The 17,994-nt window shown below is 34.0% G+C and overlaps 1 long non-coding RNA gene and 1 pseudogene across 2 annotated transcripts in view; one reads left to right on the top strand and one right to left on the bottom strand.

The window, feature by feature from the left end:
- The first annotated feature begins 1,909 nt into the window (after window positions 1-1,909).
- The window catches only part of LOC143238596 (transcriptional enhancer factor TEF-1-like), an 85,212-nt pseudogene continuing 69,127 nt past the window's right edge, over window positions 1,910-17,994 (top strand). The window contains exon 1 of the transcript XR_013020660.1: window positions 1,910-2,129. The product of XR_013020660.1 is annotated as a transcriptional enhancer factor TEF-1-like (transcript). The remainder of the gene's footprint in view (window positions 2,130-17,994) is intronic.
- Window positions 4,782-16,959, bottom strand: LOC143238599 (uncharacterized). The gene is made up of 3 exons (XR_013020663.1): window positions 16,742-16,959; window positions 10,438-10,559; window positions 4,782-5,336 (listed from the first exon to the last, which is right to left on the bottom strand). It is a non-coding gene; the product is annotated as an uncharacterized LOC143238599 (long non-coding RNA).

Here is a 17,994-nt window from a genome sequence, read left to right as displayed (position 1 = left end):
ATAAATAACAGAATACGAGAGTTCAAAATACAATACACTGATGGAAGTGTTTAAATAAATCGAATATTTTGCAAGAATCCCTTACAAATTACAAAACTACTCTGAGAATTTTTAATTATTTGAATAAGTGGAAAAAAAAATATATAAAATTGACAAACTTTGTTAGTTTCCTCTGGTACCTGTAGGTGGCGCTAGAACATAGATCCCTAATTAGTCTAACTTTTAAAACTTTTTGAGGCGGTCGAAGAATAACTAATTTTTTTTCTAGTGACTGACGCTAAGCGTGAAGCTTGATATTCATGTGGTTTATTTTTGCAATCATTATCACGATTTTATTTCATAATATCCGAAAGAACCTTAAGAAAGGTGGGTTAGTAGAATTTCGTGATATAATAGTGAACCAAAAGTGGGTTCACAAACTAGAAAGAAATAGTTTATCAGCCTAACTAGAAGCGTAGCAGTTATGACCATCTTCAAGCATTTCCTTCAAACAGCATAAACAATAACGACACTCAGTGGAAATTATGAACTGAGGATGAATAATTTATCACAAAATTCACATAAAATGGTATTATGAATTTTGAATAATGTGCCATTGTGTGATGGCCCACAGCTGTCGCATTTTGTTTTTGTATTACACATTTAAATAATAAAAACAGTAGACTGAGTGGCTAAAAATCGAGGCCTAATGAATAATGATTATTGCAAATTAAAGAAATCAAACCGCTTATTTAGCAGTGTAGTATATCTTACTCTTTTTCATTATTTATTCCGACTAGCAATAATGGCACGGTCCCTTTCATGTCACTTTATTTTCCCATAAGAAGGTAGAAGGTCGTCTCGAGGGGTTACCTGTTTTATCCGTTTTCACTAATATCCAGTGTCAGTAGACACTAAAATGACGTCATATAAGAATCGCTTAACGCTACAATTTGTACCGTTATGACAGCAGTAAAACATGAGCATCCAATGAATCACGAGAAGAATTATTCACTGTGTAGACTACAGCACAGCATGACATATGAACTTCAAAAGCAAGAAATAAAAATATTTGTTGCTCTTGAAACAGAACATTATCAAGGACCCTGCGGAAAGATTTAGTCTTCTATGTACGAAAATCATCGGAATTTTTAAAAAAGTATACTGCGAATAGATTTAATGAAATCAGATACAATAATTTAATTGTAAATTTATAAGAATAATCAAATAGTCGAATATGTTTATAGTATTTTTCGGTTGATAAGCTGTGAAATTTCTAACATATATTCTTGTCCCCCGCTAGTTTACGGATTTATAACGCTACACTCAGGAAATTCAATTCCCCTCTGTAAACTCAGGAGATAGTCCGATGTAACTTTGCTATAAGAAAACACAATATTTTTAATGTCCGTCTATGCTAGTTTTTACTTTGAATATGTCACATTAATAACAGTAAACCAACGAAGAGAGGTAATTTATCGCTTTGATCAACCTGAACTCTAATCTCGCTGGATGCAGTATGCCTCTAACATAATTTCTCCTGTACTTAAAGTAATATTCAAAATTTCATTGAATATTATATTTCGTAAGACAACATTCTTTCTTTCTCAATGCTTCAGTATGACAGTTTATAGCTGTTACATTGGTACATTTTCAACTCGAAGCGCTGTTACTCACCTCACAACTGATTTGCAAAAAGCTACACGTAGTTAGGCCCCTAGTTTAACATAATGGACAACACCTGTTTAGTCACAGAGTAATAAGAAGGATAATGGCGTTCGGCTGAAGGTAAAGATTCTAGCTGATGACCTCATTATGAAGCTTGTTTGTTTATTATTGTAACTGTGTTATGTGACCAGTTGTTTAAACTTAAGCAATTATTATACACCTGGGTAGATAGCAACTTCTCCGTGAATGTGTCACTTCTTGGTTCCACGATTCCGCGCGTGAAAACAACAAGTTCTACGACGTAGTGCGCGTAGCTCGGATGTTGCAGTGAGCCTCACCTGGAAAAGCTGTTCTGGTTGTTGTGCCGCCTGCACATAGAGACAAGAAACTGACAGAAACTGACTTCACGTGAACTGGAGTTTTCGCGATGAAAAGTGATATGGACCTTTTCTCCTTTAACCATACTTATAAACAACTGCCAGGTAAGTTTCTACCATTTCCAAACATAGAGGTACAAAGACAAAAAGAGGGATTTTTTTTTTCATGTGTGTGCATACCTACATTATATCAAAGGATGTGTGTATAAATCTCGACTGATTTTATATAAAGTCGCTTTTCGTTTATAGTATTCTATACAGACAAAACAACAGAATTTAGTAAAATTTCACTAAGTAGAGTAAAAAAGTAAAAATTCACGTTTGACGATCTATCTGGCAGAAAAATGGTGTTTTGGCCGATATTTTTAATTACACATTCATGGCATTTCCACTGAAGAAGCTGTCGTTACAATGTTAACTGGTGTTTAGACGCCGCTAAACATCAGATTGTATAGTTACTTCTCAAACGAATCTCGATATTTTTATGTAACTTGTCCGCATACGTCACATTCTTTTTTTTCGTGGTGTGTTCATTTTTAAAACAGCCGCAAAGATACTAATTGTCTTAACCGAACGCCTAGAAAGTACATACTTTAAAACTAGGACTTTTAAATGAAATGGGCATTTTTCATTTAAATCCAATTTTTTAATTATGTCTGTTTTTGTCCATTAAGTGTTTTGTGTCGGTACTATTATTTTTAAGCAGTAAGACGAAAAAGAATTTTTAAATGTACGGAGTTGTATTTAACATTTTACGATGGTTGTTCGACATTGAGCTCCTCTATGTAGAGAGTTTCTCTCTTCTCCTACAAAAAAGAAATGAAAACCTTTCTTGGACAATGTATTCTTGCCATGTGGTTGTTCGACATTGAGCTCCTCTATGTAGAGAGTTTCTCTCTTCTCCTACAAAAAGAAATGAAAACCTTTCTTGGACAATGTATTCTTGCCATATGGTTGTTCGACATTGAGCTCCTCTATGTAGAGAGTTTCTCTCTTCTCCTACAAAAAAAATGAAAACCTTTCTTGGACAATGTATTCTTGCCATATGGTTGTTCGACATTGAGCTCCTCTATGTAGAGAGTTTCTCTCTTCTCCTACAAAAAGAAATGAAAACCTTTCTTGGACAATGTATTCTTGCCATATGGTTGTTCGACATTGAGCTCCTCTATGTAGAGAGTTTCTCTCTTCTCCTACAAAAAGAAATGAAAACCTTTCTTGGACAATGTATTCTTGCTATATTCTTCTTTGTCTTCATTAAAATTAAAATCTGCACCTATTCTCGAGCACTTTTTTCTTTATTATTCGAAGATTTATCATGACAAAAGGAGGCGTGAGATATCTAGGGACAGTTTACCGTATCAAGATAAGGCTATTTCTAAGAGATAACACGGCTCCGATGCCTGAAACGTTCGGCCTTTGACCTCGCAAATACAACGTCAAGCTGTAACTTGTGGCGGGCTCATAGCAAATACACTACGTAAAAAGTAGCAACGACATCCGGTTGTAGGTTTTCAAGCTCGTCCTGTTTGGCTAGTTTACGTTTCCATATAAACTTTTATTATTATTATTATTATTGAGAGTGCCTCTGATAAATTTCCAATAAAGGTTCTGATAGTTCGACGTACCCTTGGGGCTTTTAAAAAGCAAGACTAAAAGTCCGAGTTTATACCCAGGGTTGAGACTTGTGTTTTTAATCACGGATAGTATTTCTTCAGAAAATTTAATGTTTCTGAGTTAGTGTGAGGGTAACTAAGGTTAACATTTTTCTCAACTTATACTTCTAAACTAGACCTGGCATGGCTAAGTGGTCAGGGCGTTTCATTCGCAATCTGAGGGTTTCGGGTTCGAATCCCCGTCACCTCAAATATGCTTGTCCTTCTAGCTATCAGGGCTTTCCATGTGGGGGTCAATCCGACTATTCTTTGGTGAAAGAGTAACCCAAGAGTTGGCGGTGGGTGATGATGCTAAATTAGGGTCGGCTAGCTTTCTTTCCAGGTGTATTAAAAAAACAGAAAACTTTAAACGTTGTTTGGTATGAAATAAGCTATACGAGAGCTGTAAGCGCTAATAGTCCCTAAGTTATCAGAGACAGAGTGAAGACAGCTAGTTAACACCACTCGCCGCCAGCTCTTAGGCTACTCTTTTAACAACGAGTAGTGAGATTGACCCTTCACGACTGAAAGTCAAATGTGTTCGGTATGACGGGAATTTGAACCCGCGACACGTAGGTTGTAAGTCGAACGCCCTGCCCACAAGGCCCTGCCAGCCTACACTTGTGAAATAAACTAGATAAGTAGAGAGATTAGTACATATATATATATATATATGTCTCTAATTTTAAACACACACACACTAGAAGGGAGATTGATACTCTATAGCACCCGCCTCCTGTTCTTGGGCTATTCTTGGCTGACCGAATACTGGGTTTCGACCTTCATCCTTATCGTGCACTTACGACCCCAAAATATGAAGAGAGTTTTTGCGTCCGTGTGTCTCGAGCCACGTACCTCAGGACTAGCAATCCTAGTGATAACAATAAGCGATACCTTACTTACCCTTGTTGTCACTGAATACATTCATGTAGCATGAGCAGAGATATCTCACAGAAGCTCTGATTTTTGTTTAAACATTGCGAATACAGTTTGTGTTAAATATTGCAGTGACCCTAACCTCTGGTCAACAGGACATCTTTTTGTACGTCCACAAAAACTCCCAATGAAAATGAAAAGATAAAAAAGAAAGAAGTTAAAAGCATTCCCGTGAAAGATTTATTTCTCGTGAAATTAAATAATCTATTCGTGTGTTGGGAATACATGAAAACTGTTGTTCCTTTTTCCTAGTTTCATAAATTTCCTTCCATTCAGGCTTCCTCAAAAATATCATTTAGACAATATTATAAATACAAATACTTCTTACAATTCCGTAAGTCTTTCACAAAGATCTTAATCCGTGGGTTAAGAATTGCTGTGAACTATTGCTATAAAGCTAATCGTATAGAGCTTAATAAAAAATTAAACATTGTCAATAGAAACATAAAAGATTTGTTTCTTAAAATGTAATTGTACAAGAATCAAAGGCACGGTTTAAACCCGATATCTGGCAAAGAAATGGGAACAATTTGGCTTAACATTTGTGTAAGTATAACCATAACTGGATTTGTAACTCTTCCTCTCTCTCCATATTCCTTTTACTTGGTCCATTGCAGATTCAGAAGCAGAGGCATGTAAAAACTGCCATTCCATGTCTATCTTTTGTCTTCCACGAGTTACTTCCAAGAGGCCTTTCGGTTAACACCAGAATTTGTTGACTGAGCTGAATGACGAGAAGTAAAAGATTTTTGAAACACATATTTGAAATATAATACTTCAAAGGTTATGATTTAAATACCTAAATATGACGAAGCGTTACAAATATACGAATTTAAAATTTCAAATAAAATTCTCCTTAAATATAAATGTTTTTTTTCCACATTCCTTTTAATTTGTCCACTGCGGATTTTACTTCAGAGTTATGTTTTTGTTGTTTGTTTAACAATTCACACTGCCTTATTGTGTTTATTATTAGACATAAAAAGTTAAAAGTGCTTTATCATTTTGTTACATATTTGTTGTTATACAATCTACATTGTTTTATCAGTGTTTATTGTTGTATATCTTACACTGTTTCATCGTCTTTATTTCTGTACCGATTACATTGTCTTATCACGGTTGTTTTACAGCTCACATTCTTTCATCGTGCCTGTTGTTGTACCAGTCAGACTGTCTTACAGCTGTCAGACTGTTGTACAACTCAGATTGTGTAACCATGTCTGTGTTACATAAACCCTATTGTCCAACCATGTCCGTGTTATATAGATTCTATTGTCTAATCATGTTGTTGTTATACATCTCACATTGTCTAATCATGTTGTTGTTACATAGCTCACATTGTCTCATCATGTTGTTGTTATATAGCTCACATTGTCTAATCATGTTGTTATTATACATCTCACATTGTCTAATCACGTTATTATACATCTCACATTGTCTAATCATGTTATTATACATCTCACATTGTCTAATCACGCTGTTATTATACATCTTACATTGTCTAATCACGTTGTTATTATACATCTTACATTGTCTAATCACGTTGTTATTATATATCTCACATTGTCTAATCACGTTGTTATTATACATCTCACATTGTCTAATCACGTTGTTATTATATATCTCACATTGTCTAATCACGTTGTTATTATATATCTCACATTGTCTAATCACGTTGTTATTATATATCTCACATTGTCTAATCACGTTGTTATTATATATCTCACATTGTCTAATCACGTTGTTATTATATATCTCACATTGTCTAATCACGTTGTTATTATATATCTCACATTGTTGTGTTATTATATATCTCACATTGTCTAATCACGTTGTTATTATATATCTCACATTGTCTAATCACGTTGTTATTATATATCTCACATTGTCTAATCACGTTGTTATTATATCTCACATTGTATAATCACGTTGTTATTATATATCTCACATTGTCTAATCACGTTGTTATTATATATCTCACATTGTCTAATCACGTTGTTATTATATATCTCACATTGTCTAATCACGTTGTTATTATATATCTCACATTGTCTAATCACGTTGTTATTATATATCTCACATTGTCTAATCACGTTGTTATTATATATCTCACATTGTCTAATCACGTTGTTATTATATATCTCACATTGTCTAATCACGTTGTTATTATATATCTCACATTGTCTAATCACGTTGTTATTATATATCTCACATTGTCTAATCACGTTGTTATTATATATCTCACATTGTCTAATCACGTTGTTATTATATATCTCACATTGTCTAATCACGTTGTTGTTATACATCTCTCACATTGTATAATCACGTTGTTATTATATATCTCACATTGTCTAATCACGTTGTTATTATACATCTCTCACATTGTTATTATATATCTAATCACGTTGTTATTATATATCTCACATTGTCTAATCACGTTGTTATTATATATCTCACATTGTCTAATCACGTTGTTATTATATATCTCACATTGTCTAATCACGTTGTTATTATATATCTCACATTGTCTAATCACGTTGTTATTATATATCTCACATTGTCTAATCACGTTGTTATTATATATCTCACATTGTCTAATCACGTTGTTATTATATATCTCACATTGTCTAATCACGTTGTTATTATACATCTCACATTGTCTAATCACGTTGTTATTATACATCTTACATTGTCTAATCACGTTGTTATTATATATCTCACATTGTCTAATCACGTTGTTATTATATATCTCACATTGTCTAATCACGTTGTTATTATATATCTCACATTGTCTAATCACGTTGTTATTATATATCTCACATTGTATAATCACGTTGTTATTATATATCTCACATTGTCACGTTGTTAATCACATTGTTGTTATTATATATCTCACATTGTCTAATCACGTTGTTATTATATATCTCACATTGTCTAATCACGTTGTTATTATATATCTCACATTGTCTAATCACGTTGTTATTATATATCTCACATTGTCTAATCACGTTGTTATTATATATCTCACATTGTCTAATCACGTTGTTATTATATATCTCACATTGTCTAATCACGTTGTTATTATATATCTCACATTGTCTAATCACGTTGTTATTATATATCTCATTGTCTAATCACGTTGTTCTCACATTAATCATTGTTATTATCTCACATTGTCTAATCACGTTGTTATTATATATCTCACATTGTCTAATCACGTTGTTGTTATATATCTCACATTGTCTAATCACGTTGTTGTTATATATCTCACATTGTCTAATCACGTTGTTATTATATATCTCAATCACGTTGTTATTATATATCTCACATTGTCTAATCACGTTGTTATTATATCACGTCTGTTATTATATATCTCACATTGTCTAATCACGTTGTTATTATATATCTCACATTGTCTAATCACGTTGTTATTATATATCTCACATTGTCTAATCACGTTGTTATTATATATCTCACATTGTCTAATCACGTTGTTATTATACATCTCACATTGTCTAATCACGTTGTTATTATATATCTCACATTGTCTAATCACGTTGTTATTATATATCTCACATTGTCTAATCACGTTGTTATTATATATCTCACATTGTCTAATCACGTTGTTATTATACATCTCACATTGTCTAATCACGTTGTTGTTATATATCTCACATTGTCTAATCACGTTGTTATTATATATCTCACATTGTCTAATCACGTTGTTATTATATATCTCACATTTGTATAATCACGTTGTTATTATATATCTCACATTGTCTAATCACGTTGTTATTATACATCTCTACATTGTCTAATCTTGTTATTATATATCTTACATTGTCTAATCACGTTGTTATTATTATATATCTCTCACATTGTCTAATCACGTTGTTATTATATATCTCACATTGTCTAATCACATTGTCTGTTATTATATATCTCACATTGTCTAATCACGTTGTTATTATATATCTCACATTGTCTAATCACGTTGTTATTATATATCTCACATTGTCTAATCGTTGTTGTTATATATCTCACATTGTCTAATCACGTTGTTATTATATATCTCACATTGTCTAATCACGTTGTTATTATATATCTCACATTGTCTAATCACGTTGTTATTATATATCTCACATTGTCTAATCACGTTGTTATTATATATCTCACATTGTCTAATCACGTTGTTATTATATATCTCACATTGTCTAATCACGTTGTTATTATATATCTCACATTGTCTAATCACGTTGTTATTATATATCTCACATTGTCTAATCACGTTGTTATTATATATCTCACATTGTCTAATCACGTTGTTGTTATATATCTCACATTGTCTAATCACGTTGTTATTATATATCTCATTGTCTAATCACGTTGTTAATCGTTTGTTATTATATATCTCACATTGTTATTATATATCTAATCACGTTGTTATTATATATCTCACATTGTCTAATCACGTTGTTATTATACATCTTACATTGCTCTAATCATTATATATCTCACATTGTCTAATCACGTTGTTATTATATATCTCACATTGTCTAATCACGTTGTTATTATATATCTCACATTGTATAATCACGTTGTTATTATATATCTCACATTGTCTAATCACGTTGTTATTATATATCTCACATTGTCTAATCACGTTGTTATTATATATCTCACATTGTCTAATCACGTTGTTATTATATATCTCACATTGTCTAATCACGTTGTTATTATATATCTCACATTGTCTAATCACGTTGTTATTATACATCTCACATTGTCTAATCACGTTGTTATTATATATCTCTACATTGTCTAATCACGTTGTTGTTATATATCTCACATTGTCTAATCACGTTGTTATTATATATCTCACATTGTCTAATCACGTTGTTATTATACATCTCACATTGTCTAATCACGTTGTTGTTATACATCTCACATTGTCTAATCACGTTGTTATTATACATCTCACATTGTCTAATCACGTTGTTATTATACATCTCACATTGTCTAATCGCGTTGTTATTATATATCTCACATTGTCTAATCACGTTGTTGTTATACATCTCACATTGTATAATCACGTTGTTATTATACATCTTACATTGTATAATCACGTTGGTATTATACATCTCACATTGTTTAATCACGTTGTTATTATACATCTCACATTGTCTAATCATGTTTATTGTTATATAGCACACATTGTGTAACTATACTTATTGTTATACATCTCACATTGTCTAATCATATTTATTGTTATATAGCACACATTGTCTAATCATGCTTGTTGTTGTACAGCTCACACATTTTACTATATTCATTATTATACAGTTCACGCTGTCTTACCATGTTATTGTTGAACAACCAAGTTGCCTCACCATTTTTTCTTCTACAGCCTACTGTGTCTAACCATCTTAACCATCTTCGACATTGTAGAGCTTATATTGTTTAGCCATAACTGTCATACAGCTTTAACTGCATTGCCATATTTATTTGTGTAAATCTCATATATTATCGTATTGTTTGTAATTGTTTAAACTCGCATTGTCTGAAGTATTTATTGTTATACTGCTCAAAACGTCTCAAAATGTTTGTCAGACACACCAATTGTACTGAAGGGGAACAATAGCCATTCCCTTAAAAGTTGACAATAAAGGAAAAAAAACAGTTTTATACTTTTACTATGCATGATGTAAAGTTACGATCCAATGTGAGGCCACGCATTTCATTTTAGGAAAATCCAACATTACCTGTCTAAAGGTGCAGATAGCCTAGTTGCTTTGTGCCATAAAACACCAAAACAGTCAACCAACCTGCCTAAAATTTTTCCTTCTTCATATTAGGCCTTGAATGACGTTGTCGTACAACAACAGGTGCCATCCTGCATTTATTGTTTTACAGTTCAAATATTCTTCGCGTACGTTTTTCCTGGTGTCTAAAAAGCAATTAATGTCTTGAATTTCTTTAACAGGCATAATCCACAATTGTTGCATTCAATACAAATGTTATTCCAACTTATTGTTATCTTGTAACGAAATTACTAAAATAGCAGTGTCCGAAGACAGTAATTGAACAACAGAACGGTAGGATGAATAAATATTTAGGTCAAACGTATAGGCTATTTTACATTAGGTCAAACTTATAGCCTATTTTACATCAAAACGCAAAGAGAAAAACAAACAAAATATGGTTGAAAAATTTATTTAACCTAATATATAACCAACTGTGGAGCAACAGGTATTATCATGGGTGGAACACAGTTAGGAACATAATTTTTCGGAGCTTAGTGTATGTTAGGGTAAAACACATGAATATGACAAAACAGATTTCTCTTTTGTTGTACAGATTGGCGTAATCTCTTTCACATCTACGTCAACAGAGGTTACTATATGAACGCTAATTATAATTCAAACACTGTTTTCTAGTAGAAAGAATCCTGTACGCTTCTTCATACGAAACTAAATTATAATTAAAACACAGTTATTTCAGAACAAAGACTTGTACACTCCTTCATACTAACCTTAATTGTAATTAAAGCACTGTTTTCTAGTATAAAGAATCCTGTACACTTCTTCATACGAACCTTAATTATAATTGGTTTGTTTGGTTTGGTTTGAATTTCGCGCAGAGCTACTTGAGGACTATCTGTGCTAGCCATTCCTAATTTAGCAGTGTAAGACTAGAGGAAAGGCAGCGAGTCATTATAACCCATCGCCAACTCTTGGGCTACTCTTTTTACCAACAAATAGTGGGATTGACCGTACGTTATAACGACCCTACGGCTGAAAGGACGAGCACGTTTGGTGTGAAGGAGTTTCAAACCCGCGACCCTCAGATTACGAGTGGAGTGCCTTAACCACGTGGCCGTGCCGGGCCAATTATGATTAAAATAATGTTATTCTGGTACAAAGTCTCCTGTACACTTCTTCATACGAACTTTAATTATAATCAAACATGCCATTCTGGTACACCGTTAACATAACTGGTTCAGAGATTATTACAGACTTCTTCTTGTTTTATTATCATTGGTGACATATATCTAAGTGTAACCGAGCGTGGATATCTTGTTAGTATTCCTAACTATAGATTCAAGGTAACGTTTTTGCGTCCCCTTGCGGCAAAGAAATGTCACACTCTTATTGTAGAGTTGCGAGTATAAGGAAGATAGTAAAAGGAAACTAACTCGAGAGATGGCGGAGAATGTTATCAAATAGCTTTCATCTCTCTATCAGTTCAAAATTAAAGTTTGCCAGCGAAAATAGCCCTTGAATAGCTTTTTCAATACAAACAAATAAGGAAAAGATATGGTTTACTAATGTAGTATGCAAATATTATGTCTGTAACCTAACTTGGAAAATCTGTAATTCTTTATCATGGTATATTAGGGCTAGATTTTTGAAATTTCTTTACAGATAAGCTGTTCCTGGCGTGAGGGGCTATGTAAACAGGAAATTCCCAACGTAAACCTGCGCTGACCTATTTTTTAACATTGTTACGCACAGTAGGTGAACAGTCTAGGGACCTACGTATTTGTATATTCTCTCATGACGTTTGTATTGGTCAGAAAATCGAACTGGCCTTGAATAATTTCGGTAACACGTGAAAGGATCAGAATGATTAGGTTCAATTTTTCTTTTATTTTTCTCTTTTCTACAAGACTGCTCTAATGACACATCTGACTTGGTATTTTTGGGCTTTTTAATGATGTTTGAAAATAAATGTGCTTTCAATCATAACTATTTTGACTAGCCTTGGTGCCCATTCAGTATAATAGGGGGAATAACTTAGATGATTGATGAACTTATCTCAGTTCCCTTGGGCTGCTGTTAAGACAGAGAAACCAGACATACACGTAAAGCAAACACTTATGCGTGTATCAGTCATTGTTTTATTATTATTATTATTATTCATGCATTTTTTAACAAAGAGTTTTTGTTTTAAAGTGGAATAGCTGTGTTCTAGTCTATTTTCTTTCAACAGAATTTGGTTTATTTCGTTCGTCGTACCAACCCAGAGAACATCTAAAATATGGTCTAAACAATTGAGCTCTTTGGTTTAGACTTACCTGAAACTACCACAGGCTAAGCCGTTAAATCCCAATTTATACTTTCTGTTTGTATCTTTCTGATACACTTGGAGCAGGTTCTGGGAATGTGATGCAGTCTACGGCAGTGTTTCTCAATTTTTCCAATATCAGAGACCAGCTCACTGCCTTCTCAAATCATCTTGAACCATTAAAAATCAAGTACAATGAAAAATTATTACGACTTGCACATTAATATTCTGTCACTTTGTTTTTGTTTTCATGAAATTCCACAGATGGACACCGGTCAGTCTACCGTTGGTTGAGAAACACCATTCTAGAGGAAGTATTTCCTTTGATGAGAACCTTCTGTTTCAGATTCAAAGAGATATGTCCACGTTCTCGATTGCTTTGTGACTAGATATCCGAACAGTCCGGATCCTTACTGACTACTATACTAGTCTGGCTTACTCCACATGTTTACCTCCTGCTTATGAGTGAGGTTAACCATTAGACCTAATAAGTATGATCATGGGCCATCTGGATAACCTAAAATTCAAGAAGAAAATCTCCATAGTTCACAAAGAAGAACTGACCTATCGTCAGATGGAAGTGATGAGCATTTCACTGAGAGTCTGGAAACCGCTGGTGAAAACACCATTCTTTCCGGCAGAAGAGGGAGGCTGGAATGTTGGAGTTGCAGGTGCCAAAATAAATTGGTTCTTTTAATTTCATTGAATTTCAATCACCTAGTGACTAAAAGGCCAAAAATATTAATATTTACTTCCACAGTTAAATGTCACAGCAGTGATATAAGCCAATCATTTCACTGATACTCATAAGTGTCGCAGAGAAGGACCCTGGTGATTTCTCGAGATGTTTCAGCCAAGTATTGCTTAGGGTGACTAAAAAATAAACATTACAGTACATGGTACTGAATTTGGATAGTCCAATACCCGATGTTGTATATCATTTGAATGAAGAGCAATTTGATAAATCGGCTGTAGTCATATCTGTGTTAGTACCACATATTTGACTTCGTAAAAAAATCCAGCTATCAGCTGGCCTAAGTTCATTGCTTAACAGAATGAATGCTTGCCTGAGAAGGTGTATATTAATATAGCATTAACAGATCGTGAGGAGTTTCTCATAGACAAATTCGCCAAGGAGTTCTTGAGCAAACACATTTAATATCAGATGAGTGTCGGGGATACCTCGTGCTTGACACAAACTGGTCCCATGAAGAAACAGAGAACAGCAAGCCAACGACAGTGGCTGAAACTACACAGAAACATGCTTCAGAAATAGCAACAACTTAAGCTTAAAATCCATAACCTTCAGTTCCATTGCTGCAATTACTGTCATGTGTTTTGTTGCAGTCACACCTTAAGTTTAAAATGTATGACCTTTAGCTCAGTTCCGTTGCTGCAATTACTGTCATGTGTTCTGGTACAGTCACACCTTAAATTTTAATGTATGACCTTTATCTCAGTTCCATTGTCTTTATCACTGCCAGACACTGTTACTACCAGCAAGTAGCCAAGACTATCCTGATTCTGTTACCATGACTGAAGTAGTTGGACAGTGTCTATATTCTATGACGCAGCAGAAATGGCAACCGAGTTATTTCCAGCTGACTGATTATTCGAACTCTTAAGACTCTACTCCTGTCAATCAAGACTGGTTTTATTCTGGCTTTAACTGAATTTTTTAGTAGAAAAATCTAATTCCATCATACTCCCACAGAATGAAAATCATTGTCTTTGGACTAATATCGAACATTGATATCATATGTTATGACCTGTAGCTAGTTGGTCTGCAAAACATGTGACCACTTACTGCCAACCTGTCAAAATTAAAGGACATAGACTACACAAATTCATCTTGAGGAAGAAGTCACACTACCTTCGAATACACACAATTATATTGTTCGACTCATTCACAACATGCTTTTAGAATTCCGGTTTTAATAGTTAATCTGTCTATTCAGATTAGCCTGAGAATAACAACCTACTGGTATGACAACTTTACAGGTACAAGCTTGATTACGGCTCGACTAATTTTTCTTTCTTTTGTTCAAGTAATTTTCTGAGGCAGATATGATCAACAATCGATACTGACCATGACAGAACAATTTACTAAAATAAGTAAATTCAGTCAAGAAAAAAAAAAGTTACTTGACTTATGAGCATGGTACCTCCGTTTCATACATATAACTTTCATAAAGAAAACATGGCGTAAACAGGCAAAACCAGCTCTATAGCAGAATGTTGAGCACTAAGAAATTGATGCGATGACTGTTTACGTGCTTAATATATGTCTAGGTCACAATAAGGACTTCACCCATATAACCTTCATACACCCGTGATTTATATGCATATCATATGTCTTAATAGAATAAAAATAAATAAACACTGCATACACATACTTAAAGACAAACCAAATTCAGCACGTAGGATATTCAAGTCTATATTCTTTTTGAAACGCCACTATCTTACGTTTCGGTATCGTTCTGAATTTTAAGTACTTTGATAAATTACCTTTCTTTATAAACAAGTTATTTCTTTGCAACACCCAAAGTGACTTTTTCTACTTTCAATTTCCTCCTGTCAGAGATCCTGGAAAGAAGAGGAAAATTCAAAACCACTCTCTTTGGTTCCTGACATCCTGTATAGTACCTCTTATAACACAAGACCCATACAACTCTGGGAGCTCTAGAAATAACCTTATTTATATGAAGCAGTAATTGATTGAGATCTTGTATTAACACACACTTTCTTTTCCTTTTTTTCTTTTAATTGAACACAAGTTATTTCATTGGGTGGAACCTCAAATGCACACTTTACAAATACCTACACGTGAAGTTTGTGGTTCTTCAAAAAGTAAATATGTAAAAGTGTCTTAAGAAGTGCTCATGTTTTGGAAAGTGTAACAGACGTTCTTTTGGGATCAATATTTAGTCATTCTCAGTTTAAAACTGTCTTCTGCTACAATACTCTTAACAAGAACGGTCTGGTTTGGTCGTTTTGAATTTCGCGCAAAGCTACACGAGGGCTATCTGCGCTAGCCGTCCCTAATTTAGCAGTGTAAGAAGAGAGGGAAGGAAGCTAGTCATCACCACCCACCGCCAACTCTCGGGCTACTCTTTTACCAAAGAATAGTGGGATTGACTGTCACATTATAACGCCTCCACGACTGAAAGGTAGAACATGTTAGGTGTGACAGGGATTCGAACCCGCGACCCTCGGATTACGAGTCGAGTGTCTTAACTACCTGGGCATGCCGGGCCAAAAGAACAGTCTGTATGGAGCTTCTTGAAAAATATGCATAACATAAAATAAACACTGATCCACCTACTATTACTGAGATTAAATATAATAACATCACGTTAATAAGGCGGAGAATTTACTGAAATAAAAAACAGCAGCATCGTACTAACTAAAAGAGTTAACTTAGTTACAGTGGCTAAAACACGAAGTGGTGGTGTATCTACGATTTAGTCATCGTAACCGGACAAATGACGTAATATCAAACCCGTTACTATCGATGCGTCTACGATTTAGTCATCGTAACCTGACAAATGACGTAATATCAAATCCACTACTATTGATAATCTACGATTCAATTCTCAGTATAACTAACAGAAGAAAGCCATATTATCTTATCATTTTCCTGTCAAGTATACACGTGTAATCACCTCGACCATAACGTTCGCAATACTTTCCAAACGAAAAAAAAAAAAATATTCCCGCTAAAATAATAAACAATAAGCATTGCCTTAGTGTGATAAACTTGGAGTACTAGAACAGCAAATAAACACTAATATAAATATTTATACAAGCAAACGTGTGGACAAACTTCTGTTGTTGTTGTTGAGATTGAAAGCGGGAAATTCCCAGCTCAGGAAGTATAGAAACCGGTTCTTGAGCCCGAAGCTTCTTACAAATCAATTACAAACATAACATAAAACATATCCTTACTTATTGCTGATCTACTAAAATAAACCTCAATTATATGAACTCATATTGTTGATATTCTTTTACGCACTAAATAATTACTATTAGGAAACCCAATCTGCAATCAAGTATCCTCACCCTTCTGCACTGGTAGGTCAGGGATAAGTTCACGGACGTACAATGTTAAAATCCAAGGCTCGATTTTCCGTGATAAAAACAGCAGACATCACTGATTAAAAACAGCAGATAGACCAATGCGGCTTTGTGCTAAAAAACAACACAAAAAAACACATCACATGCCAAGTAAATATATATAACTGAATTACAGAAAGAAAGAAAAAAAATTCCGAGATAAGAGTCCCCGAACGTAATTATCTAGCTAATGCTATAAAATACACTGAATTGTTGAAACTGATTAAGAATTGTGTTAGGTTTAGTCTAAACGTATCACATATTTGAATGACGTAAAACAAAACATATAAGGGGCTTCTCTGAAGTCATTTTCAGACATTTGTGAAACTCGACAAAACAAACTCCTAAGTAAATACAAAGTGTTATATCATGTGGTGTTCAAAAGCATTTTATTCAAAATAGTTTTTAAAACATGATTTATTTATCTCTCTTTACAACTGTAGCTTACGTTAGCTTCTGTTTTGGTTCTACATTCTTATGAGTTTAAAAGTTTGATATTTCTGATTTTAGCCTATACGATCGTCGAAGCTTCGTTACTATCTTATGAGCGAATACTATACCGAACTTCAAAACTAGGAGACCCAGGGTCAAATCCCGGATCCTGTTGCCACACACAAAATTCTAACTTCCTAGAAACGGCAAAATATTAGCAACCGAAATGTAGGTTGTAAATTGTACGATCTGACGAAGAGCGTTAACTCGAAACGTCATCGTTCTTATAAAAAATTAAATAAGTAACTTGGAGATTGTTCAACTTATTATTTAATTCAGTTGTTTGTACAGATTACTGACAACGATTTACATTCTATCCTTACAACTTCACCGTAAGTGCATGTCTCAACGCTTTCTCTTTGTCTCTTTGTCTAGAGATTACGTCATAATTTTCCTTTATGTCAGTACACGACCTGTTCACACCTAGTGTGTCTTCTTATAACAAAGCCACATCGAGCTATCTGCTGAGCCCACCAATGGGAATCGAACCTCTCATTTTAGGGTTGTAAATCCACAGACTTACCGCTGTGCCGGCGGGGGCCATTCACGTCTAGTTTACCACTTTTGTTCATACACCACTGTTTAAACTGAGCCAAGACTTTAGGGCCTTAGCAAACACAAAACAGAAGTGCTAATAGCTATGAATATATTTAATCTCCCAACATTTCTGAACTTACAGTTCCTTAACAACAACCTCACTTATTAGG

The sequence above is a fragment of the Tachypleus tridentatus genome, chromosome 13 (assembly GCF_004210375.1).
Source record: "Tachypleus tridentatus isolate NWPU-2018 chromosome 13, ASM421037v1, whole genome shotgun sequence".
NCBI classification, from domain to species: domain Eukaryota; kingdom Metazoa; phylum Arthropoda; class Merostomata; order Xiphosura; family Limulidae; genus Tachypleus; species Tachypleus tridentatus.
Note: the sequence above shows the minus strand (reverse complement) of the source record. Positions and strands in the feature narration are given on the sequence as shown.